This window comes from Misgurnus anguillicaudatus, chromosome 23 (assembly GCF_027580225.2).
Source record: "Misgurnus anguillicaudatus chromosome 23, ASM2758022v2, whole genome shotgun sequence".
Taxonomy (NCBI): domain Eukaryota; kingdom Metazoa; phylum Chordata; class Actinopteri; order Cypriniformes; family Cobitidae; genus Misgurnus; species Misgurnus anguillicaudatus.
Window position 1 is genome coordinate 5375700 of NC_073359.2, and position 11136 is coordinate 5386835.

The 11136-nt window shown below is 39.9% G+C and overlaps 1 protein-coding gene across 1 annotated transcript in view; it reads right to left on the reverse strand.

Moving 5' to 3' along the window:
* LOC129454229 (basement membrane-specific heparan sulfate proteoglycan core protein-like) overlaps positions 1-11136 on the reverse strand; it is a 164777-nt gene that overhangs the window by 127005 nt on the left and 26636 nt on the right. The window lies entirely within an intron of this gene.

Sequence of the window (11136 nt, forward strand, 5' to 3'; positions counted from 1 at the left end):
AGCGGTCATAGCAGTGTTTTATCGTGAATAAAGCACACCTATTGACCAATCAGAATCAAGGATTGGAACTAACCGTTTTATAAATATAAATAAAGGTCTTTTGATTCAAATTATTGTTGACATTCAGTGTTCCCTGAATATGGGTATATGTTCCTACCTTGCGTTTTCTATCGAAAGCAGGTTTTATGGTGACAGGATTTCATTGTTATTTAAATATCTTTACTGATTCATCAGTATTTTCTTTTTTGGTAGTTTTATTTATAGTTTCATCTTTATACCTGTGTGCATCATATTGTGACAATTAATGATAAACATACCACTCATCTGCTGACTTGACAGAAAAAAAATTCTTCCAGAAATGTCCGCTTGTCAAGTTCAACTGTTCGTTTATTTTTTTGAAATGTTCAAGATCGAATGGGCCATAATAAAATAACACTAAGTAACATTGGCGGATACAAACTCGCACCTGACATAAACGCCCTGACTATTTCTGGCTGACTGACCAAGTTTTTGGTTAAAAAAAAGAAAAGTAATGCTGCTGTAACCGTTTCAGTAATGGTGGAATCCTGTCAGTGCACTGCTGGCCTGGACTAGAGCCGTCTCGTGCTAGACGTGGAGATCACATGTTTGGCGCGCAGTGCATCCGCAGTGCTTGCTGGGAATTGTAGTGCAATGCTCCATTCTGAATTGAAGCGGGCCAAGATTAATTAAAAACATATTATTGCGCGAGCTGGATGAAAATGTGCCACTGGCCTGATTTGACCTGCGGGCCTTGTATTTGACACATGTGTTCTAAAATGTAAAAAAGTAGCGGCAAGCCAGTTACGTGCATTCTTAGTGAATAATAATACGTATGAAAAGTTCCAATCAGGATTCAGGCCCCATAGCACAGAGACACTGCTTAGAGTTACAAATCACCTTTTTTTAACATCCGATCGTGGTGAAATCTCAATTCTTATATTACTAGACCTTAGTGCAGCCTTTGACACAATAGATCACACAATCTTACTTGATAGAATAGAAAACTATGTTGGCATCAGTGGTCAGGCATTAGCATGGTTTAGATCGTATCTAACCAACCGCTATCACTTTGTTTATGTAAATGAGGAAGAGTCATATCACACCCCGGTTAAATACGGCGTACCTCAGGGATCAGTTCTAGGTCAAGTACCGCCATTGTATATATGACCAGCGCTGAACGCCAACCAATGCACAAAAGCAGTTTGAATCTGGCTGGCAGTTCTGTGACATCACTGAACATTATAAATCATATTCTCAGAGCACAGAAATACTGTAAGAATCCACTATGGTGCCATTATAGCATGGTTATATGCTAATGGTTAATAATTTTGCACAGTAAAATGACAATAATGTATCACACCCAGATTTTCAGATGCACACCCAGAGTCTCTTTTCTGGCTACGCTACTGCTTCAAATGTACTGTAATTGTGGCCATTTAAAACGGACTTATGTTCTTTATGTTCAGAGAGGGCGACTTATTTTTTCTGTGTACTGTTAGTGAAAGAAAAAAGCTTCATAAAGTCATTGCTTACTGATAGTGATCAAAGACTATTGGCAGAGATGTTTATCTAGTACAGTGGGGGTTAAAGGTGGTCTTCTGATTGGTCAGTTTAAATCTATCATGTTGGGGATAAAGGTGGATAAATGATAAAAGTGTCTTCTGTCTGTTTCTTCTTCTTGCGCTCATCCTTCTTTGGTCTTTTCTTCATGAGCTCTGCTCTTATGTTCTGTTCATTTTCTATGATTTTCTTTTTTTACTTAAGCTCTGGGGTTCAGGCCATTAGGCCTAGATTTCAGTTCTCAATGGATATGTTTACATGCACAAAATTTTGTCAATCCGACTGAATATAATACGTTTGAAGGTTACGACAATACAGTTTACATGCACCCTAAACATTGCAATCTGATTAAAATGTTGGTTTACATGTACAGTCTATATAATCTGAACCAAATGTCTGTGCAAGCACACAGCCAGGGTTGCCAGCTTATATCAAAACCATCCCAATGGACATTCTAGCTCAAAAAGAATGATTATTCACAGCTCCAATACCAATTACTGATAAACAAATTCCTTTCATCTTTAACCCGCATGAAAAAACAACCCGCAAAGACAGTTTAAACAGTAGCCCAAATCTGAACTCAAATAAAGCAAAGGACTTTGCAACACCACCCAGCACACAGCATCTCTTGTCGAGTTCACGCTCTATCTCTGGATAAATGTACAAAGTTGAGTTGGAGAAAGTTCTTCTTAAGAAGTTTTCAGATATAGGCAATGAAAACACAATTTTCAAAAGGCTTTTTGTCCTAATATTATGAAAGTATTCATGAATGCTGCTGAATGTAGATGCGCTGTAGTGAATCCACCCTTACAAACACAAATTACATGTAAAGCGTAAAACTTTGTGGATACATTCTGGGCTCTCCAGGTTTTCTTTTGCGAGTGTTAATAAGGTTTGTACTGACTCTTGTCTTACAATATCGCTGTCTTAATGCAGTAAGCTACACTGATGCTTTTTCCCAATAAACGTTTTAAAAATATCTAACAACCACAAGTCGTCTACTCAAAAGTGTTCATACCTTGAATGTGTAACAGCAGGATCAATGATGAGAGTCTGGAGTTCATCATTTAGTTTTGTAGAAAGTCAAAAATGCAATGTAAGACCCAAAACTTAAACCGGTTTGTAAAGTTGTGTCAATATCAGAAGTTCTGGTAGATCATTTTTTGATCTGACTTCCTTTTCTAGTACTTAAGCGGATGTTAAAGAAAGACTCATTTTTTGACACTTTTCATAGCATAAGAAGAAGGAACGCATTGCAGAACATGTTTAACTTTTATATAATCAGACAACTATTACATTCATTTTAACAAATCTTTATGTGTAGCTGTTATTTGTTGGAGAGTCCTGTCACACGTGACTCTTATCTTTACTTCATCTTTTATGTCTCCAGCAGAAAAATAAATAAAATTCTTTTCTGCTTTTTTCAGTCTCAACTCGATTCACAGGACAGATTATGTTTTATATTTTTATAAACCTGTTCCTTTCATTCCTAATAAATTGAGACAGAAATAATCTGCACATTTTTATATTTACATTGGACTTTGGGGAAACTGTTAAGAAATGAATTTAATTGTTTTAAAACCTGTTAAATGGAGCTGATAGTAACATTGCTTAGAAAATAAAATATGCAAGCACGTGTAAGGAGTGAAGTATGTGCAGAACTTCCTTCCAGACTTTCCAGTGCAACTCATGTGGGTCCAAAAATAAGCAGGGTGCAAAGGAGCTTAAGTCCCTAACAAACAAGGTATATTTGAAATTCTGCCAAAAAATCAGGTTATTATGATTGATTTTAAATCAGTTACTTAAATAAATGCTTGATCAGTTTTATTTTTAGAAACAGGTTGACTTTGACAAATGTAGTAAAAAAGATGATTATTTACAATTATTGTCATTTTAGAGAAACATGACATTTTACACAATAATATACATACAGTAAAGCTGAAACATACTTTAAAAGATTCACATATTCACAAGACAATCTCTTCTGGGGACTGTGATTGCCTCAATAAAATGTTGAGAAATATATCAGACAGGTATCTTTCCATAATACTAAAATAAAAATAAAGCTTTATTTAAGCAAACCTTCAGAAAGCCAAGCCTTGTTTTGATCAAACATTAAAGAGTTTTACTAGACTTGCATTAGATTATTTACACTAAGCAGTCATAATAGGTCATGATTAATAAAATTGCTTTAACCATTTGTCAAATGCATGAATGTAACGTAAGAAGTAAAGTCTTAATTCTGATGAATTAAAAAAGTAGATGCAGCTGCAAAAATAAGTTTCCTGTTCTCATCATCAACATAAATCTTAATCAACGTTTTGATCTTTGAAACTTAAGCATAAATCGTCCACATGACAGGAAGAGACCGTGTGCACAACTCAGTTTTAATACTGGATTAGACTGATAAGTGCTGGTTTGCTGCTTGACCTACATATTCACACTATTCAACACCAAAAGTTAGTCAACCAAGCTGGTCAATTGAATGTTCTTACTGGTAAAGCTGGTTAAGTGAGTAAAGAAGCCACGATGCTATTAAGATACAGCAGCATCCTATCCAAAACACATCATATGCTTTTCAGCATAAACACCAAAAGGTGAAGAGAGATTAAATTTCAGTAAACTGACAGCAGTGGGCTTTTTAAAATTCTTTTTTGTAGCTCTAATCATAGGTTCGAGTGGAGCCTAAATATTTAGATTATTTACACTGAACTGTCATTAATATGTCACTGTATATGACATCACTGCATCACTGATGTCACTGCTGAGAGATTGTTGCTAGGTGATGATGTCATAAAGAGAGTTGTGACATCACTCCAGTAGTTCTGATGGACAGACAGCTGATCTATTCACAGACCTGCAACATCTAACAATGACAAACACACAAAAAGAGATCATGTTATAAAATCTGACTATTAGTTTATTTAACATACAGATATACAGATTTTCTCACCTCTATTTGTTTGTCATCAGTTTTGTTTTTAAATGAGTTCAATTTATTCATGCTGATGAAAAACCTGTAGGGTCAAAATTCACACTCTTTCAATCTGAATCCATATCAGAATATTCACTGTATGTTATGCAGTTTTGAGTTTTACTTGATATTTTTACTTACCAGATCCATACAGTTCCTATAATGAGAAACTGAGGCAGAAACACCAACAGAGGGACAAACACTGAACTGTCCATTTCTTCATTGGTTTTATTTCAGAAGAGAAAAACTCAGTTATACTTAGAGAAGACCGAACATTCAGAATATTACTTTTCTGTTTTTTGTTATCACAAAGATGATTTCAAAATCATTAGCCGCCAAAAGAAAAAAGCCCCTTTAAATGGCGCTCTCACTGCAGCCGTTATCACAGCGCTACACAGCAGAGTGTGATTGTAACAGCTGTGTGCAAATACTCAAAATAACAAACAACAAATTCTGTGTAAAGTGGTTTACATTGTCCACTACGGCGCTCAGTGCCACTGGCAGTGCTAAAAACTTTTACTTTGGGTCATGTTAGGACATTTTAATGTATAGCATGCCTTTGAAAATAATGATTCCACCCTGATTGCGTTTCCTCATCGTCTTTTAACTGCGGATCATAAACTATAAGCTTTATTGTGTATCTACCACTTAAGGTTCAAAACGACTGAACAGTTCAACAAATGTTCAAGACAGCTCTAAATGAATTTAAGGTAAATGACAGATAATTTCAGTTCAATAATCCTCCAGTTTTGCAAACAGTCGGAAGAATATGTAAAAATCTTGGCTTGCCCACTTTTCACAGTGATTGGCTGTCGCACAACATTTTTCGCATGATGTTTGCACATAGTCGAGAAACTGACAACTTTTTGAAAATTCTCTGCCACTCTCAGCGTCTGCTCGGCTGTCACAGTGTTTGTCCACTGATGCAGAGCGAGGATTTTCAATACATTCATATAAAAGATGAGCTTTACATTTGCGTGGTGCATGTGGGACTCATTCCCCACCAGCCTTTTTTTTTTTAAAAGTTGCCCGCCAGCATTTTTTGTGATCATATACTATATAATATGTTTATTAACTCCTAACTATGGGTATTTTTCATAAAAAATTTTTAGCATAAAGCTGAAATAATTGCATTTATGTAAAGGAATTGTGTTAGAGATCACTCCTACTGACCGTTGGTTGAACGTCTGATACACGCAGAGCACTTAACTGGATCTCAGTCTGAGAAAGAGACTATGATCTAACTTGGGTACGACATGTGTGTAGACTTTACAATGATGACACCTTCAGTTCATAGGTCACGACAAGTTAGTAAACGTCATCACTATATGCCCTGGTTGTAAAAAAACACAGCAAGGTGAATTGCGGATGACACTTTTGCACCGGGAGCTTGCAAACGGTTCTGTATGGCATACTATTTGCCACAACACACAAGGAACCTGCTAAATCTAACCATACGTGCCAACCGTTTGACTAAGGCCAGAGGCCCCACTGTCGTCGTTAATGCAGGTTCAGTGGCAAACGGTAACAAACTACTGCAATTACCCAACAACACCGGTCTATTGTAGGACTTGATGTTGATATCCCTTAATACTTTCGGCCCTGTGGGATGGTCAATTGAGTGATGGCCCCTTTTGGGTTGTCAAATGGGCGCCCTCCTTCCTGGGTGTTTCGCTGATAGGCCCACGACATCTCCAGAGGGTTCAGCAGTGAATCCCAGCATCCCAGATTTACTCCCTAGGTGCCATCAACTCACTTGAAGACTCAGGCGGAGTCTTTTCTCTTCACCCACAGCCATTGGCTCCCTTTCCTGCAGCCGCAGAAAGGTCTTTGGCTGCCTGCCGGTGGGCTTTTCCTCGCACTCCCATCTCCCGGAGTAGCCTGGCTGTTGAGGTGGCTACGAACCCTCTGCAACATACTTCCACTGGGGGTACCTTCACATCCCAGCCTCAGTTGCAAGTTCAGCATACCTCAGCTTTTTCAGTTCAAAGGCCTCCTCCACTGCACCCTCCAATGGCACGGTGAGCTCGATAATATAGACAAGCTTGAGTGAGGCTGACCACAGAACAAGGTCTGGTCGCAGGTTGGTGGCTGCAATTTCAGCTGGGAAGCAGAGTCTCTTGTTCAAGTCTGTCATCAGCTTCCAGTCTGGGTGAGGCTGATCTTGCATCCCACTAAGATGTGCTTCAGTGTTGCTAGACTTTGGCATAGAGGGCATGCAGGGTCCTCAGCATACCATTGGCTTAGGTTTGTGGGAGAGAGCAGGACATCGTAGGCAGCCCTGACAGTAAAGCTTGCTCTGATTAGCTCCATTTCCCACATCTCTTCCCAGGAGATCTTCCTCTTCTCCACTCCTTCCCATGCCATCCAGTGCCCTTGCTTTGATGTGCCACAGCTTGGGCACTCCTTCTTGCTTCCTCCTCCCGACGTACCTCCTGGACCACCATCTTGCGTCTCTGAGATGGAGAGGCCTTGCTCCACATAGGTGTACTGGCCCCAAGTCCAAGACCACTCCTCTCCTCCTGCACTTGGCCCATGATGTCCTTGTGTCTGAGTGCTGCCTTTGCCTGCTTGGTTGCAGCCAACAGGGTCCACTTCCTTCTGGTGGCCAAGATGGGGGCAGCTTGGGCTACAAATGGATCGCTCAAATCCAGAAGCATCATCTCCAGTTTGACTTTGGCACACTTGTACTCCTCTACCAGACTGGTAATGGGCAGGTGTAGCATTCCTTTGTCATAAAGTCCAATACTGCTGAGGCACCTGGGAAGGCCAAGCCACTTCCTTACATAGGAGCAGACCAATCTCTCCAGCTTTTCCATCTTTGAGAGTGGGACTTTTTAGAGGGTTAGTAGCCACAGAAGACATGGAAGTAGTTCATACTGCATGAACCAGAGCTTCAGTTTGCCCAGAAGCATGGTTCTGTCTATGTTTTCCAGGCCACTGGCTACCTCCTGCCTAAGCTGCTCTACCTGCTCTTTGTCTTTAAGGGAGGCATCATACCAATGACCTAGGCTCTTCACTGGCTTCTCGGAAACATTTGGGATGGGTTCCTTGCCAATGTGGAAGCGGTGGTCAGACAGCTTCCCCTTGATGATGGAAATACTTCTGGACTTGCTTGGCTTGATCTTCATGCAAGCTCGCTCAATGTTTTTCTGGAGCTTACTTTATAGCTGTACAGTGCAAACCTTGGTTGTAGTGAGAGTTGTGAGGTCATCCATGTAGGCTCTGACTGGGGACAGCCTCAGCCCAGGTCTTATTCCCTGTTTGCCAACTGTCCATCTAGAGGCCCGAATGGTGACCTCCATTCCCAGGGTGAATGCCAGTGGGTAGATGGTGCAGCCGGCCATGATTCCCACTTCCAGGTGTTGCCACGCTGTTGTGTACTCTGCTGTTTTCACACAGAGATGGACGCCCTTGAAATAGGCCTTGACAAGGGTTGTGAGAGCTGCTGGGACTCCAAAGTAGTCAAAGGCTATTCAGAGGAGGTTGTGAGGGACTGAGCCAAAGGCATTTGCAAGATCCAGGAACACCACGTGAAGACACAACTCACATCAGTTTCCAGAGGAATCGCAGGACAGCTGGAGTGTTTTTGTAGAGCCTGTATGGAACTCCATTGGGGCCTGGAGCCGATGCGGCCCTTGCTCTACGCACGGTTTGTTCTACCTCACCCCACCTGGGTGGACTGATATACAGCTCGTGCTCTGGTGGGTTGACTGGTGGCATGTCATGTGGGAGTGTAACTTTTTCCTGGTGTCTGTCATCTGTGCAGGAGTTTTTCAGATGTTCTTCCAGGTCGGCCTTTGACACTGAGAGACTTCCGCACTTTTCCTTTGTGAAGAGACTCTTCACAAATTTGAAGGGATCTTTGTAGAAGCTTGATCTTGTTTGCTCCTTCCTTCTGCGCTTCCTCTGGAGGTTTTCAGCTCTCCTCAGTGTTGCAATCCTGCCCTGAATCTCTTTCTGCAACAGGTTTATACCCTCCTTCTCCTCCTCTATGGCCTTCCTTCATTGCTTCTTCAACTGCCTCCTCTCCTTGACTAGGCGATCTATCTCTGTCTGCATTCTGGACTTGGTGGGGATTGAACAAGTAGCTTGTTTGTCTTCGACCACTCCAAATCATTTCATGCCGTAGGACTAGAAAGATCGCTCATCCTTTCCAACTTTTTCATGTCTTTGCCTCTGATCCCTTCCAGTATGTTGAAGAGATCGGTGTTGGCCTCCTTCCACATCGTCTTGTTGCAAACTTTTGGCCATTGAATTTTCATTAACACTGAGTAGGTGTAGGTCATAGGATCATTATAAATTTCTGACACTGCCAGAAAAAAACTGTTAAAACTGAAAGTTGTGTTTCACTTTAGGAAAAAATTTAAGTTAAAAACAACTTCCTTTTTTAGGTGTAACCAATCAAATGTTTTAACAGTAAAGTAATGATGAGATATTGTGTTACCTCTTGCAGTACAGGAATACTTGTGTAGCTCCTTCCTGTTACCCGAGTGCAGGTACAGCTTGTTTAATAATGTCAATCCATCTGTTACCTGTTGTCCATTCTTATACCAGATGTAAGTATGTTTGTTATCCAGAGGGCATCTTGTTGAACAGCTTAATATCACTTTTTCTCCATCTATCACAGGGTCTGGGCTGCTTCTCACACGTGTATCTGAGATTTCATATAACAGAGTTCACGTCAACTGCTTTTTAAAGTTAATCCTGAAATGTTTGATATCAGCCCAATCGGTAAAGCATGGCCTAAATCTAATCACAGTCATGCTGATATCAGACTCCTACTCGAGCTATAATGCTTCAGTATAATGAGTGCTGCATTACAGAGAGTTTATTATGAGCAGTTACCTGTAACAGTGAGAGTGACTCCAGGGACACCAAAAAATGCATCTGATGGGTTAGTGATGATGCTGAAGTGATATTCTCCAGTGTCTCGTATGCTGACGTCTTTGATTCTCAGTGTGTTTCCCAGATACTCCACACGACCAGAAAACTGATGATCCTCACGCAGATCTCTGAATTTCCCACGATAATTATTATACCAGGATGTTTTCTCTACTGTATATCCAGTGGGATGTGAGTATGAAGAGTTAATATCTACTGTTGATCCCACTAAAGCACAAACTCTTGTAAAGGCGTAAGTCACACCCCAACAGCTACTGTTAGAAAGACCTGAAAGAGTCACAAAATACTGCTGTAACATTCACAATCAATTACAAACACACTCATACTGTATATGAATCAACAAGAAAACTGCAAAGTTTGTTCTTCCATTTTTATTTAAATGTTTTATAAATGTCAGACTCACACACAGATTGAGAGGGCAATGAATGAGACTTAGAGCAGGAAAAATCTTCATTGTTTCCACTGGGTGATACAAATATGCTTTGGCTATCTATTAAAAATTGTTCACTATTGTACCAGCGGTAATAATATTCAGATGTGAAAGGGCAGGAGGAATCACAGCTCAGTTTTACTCGCTGTCCTGTAGATTCAGGATCCATCTTCACGTGTAAACCTAAATAATCAAAATCTTACATTAGATGAGAAATGAAAAGAGTTTAACTGGACTGATGAGAATGTAAATGTACCTGTGACTGTTAGATTGACTGTGACTGAGCTGAGATGTTTAACTCCATCCTTCATAATGATCATGAGCTGATATTCTCCACCGTCTCTCTCCATCACATCTCTTATTGTGAGTAGTGAGTGATCTTCAGTGATCCTCTGATGCACTCGTCCTGAGTAATCTGAATCTAAAATTAAATCTTCAGGTTCATCTTTGTTTCTCCAGTTTGTTCTCTGTTTCTGACTGAACCAGAACCCAGTGATTATTTTGTTGTTTGGATAATTGCAGTACACTGTTACCCGGCCCCCTCTCACAGCACAGACATTCTCTTTATAACAGTTTACATTAAAGCTGCCCAATGTTAGGGACCCTGAAAATAAATATGAAATATTATTGACATTTGTAGCATACAGTATAATGTAAATGTAAGCATATTTTTGAGTTCCAAATGGAAAATCCAATAATGTTCTCTATAAACTGCCTTAGTTGTCTAATGCATGTTAATAAATTCAACCTCAATGAAACAGACACATGCACAGGTGGGGATTAAACCGTGCAGAGGACCTGCCCTTATTGCCCTTACACTCCGTAGTGCCCTTTTTTGTAGAGGTGTTTTATTTAATTTATTTATTTCTTCAATGAATCAATGCACAGATTTATTTATTTAAAGTTTGCACACATTACATACGAATGTGTAAACTTAACTTTTTGTTTCTTTAAGAGACATGAACTTGAACAAATATGGCCATGGGAAATTTAGACTAATAGCTTTATGTTCAGAGAGAGTCGACTTATTTTTGCTGTGTACTGTTAGTGAAAGAAGAAAGCTTCAGAAGATCTGCAACATCAGTACATTTTAAACTGCTAGTTTATTGTTATAAGGCAGTAATATTGGGGGTCCAAATTCTGCAAGTGTTAATAAGGTTTGTACTGACACAAAACTCCTACACATCTACTCAAAAGTGTTCATACCTTGAATGTGTAACAGCAGGATCAATGATGAGAGTCTGGA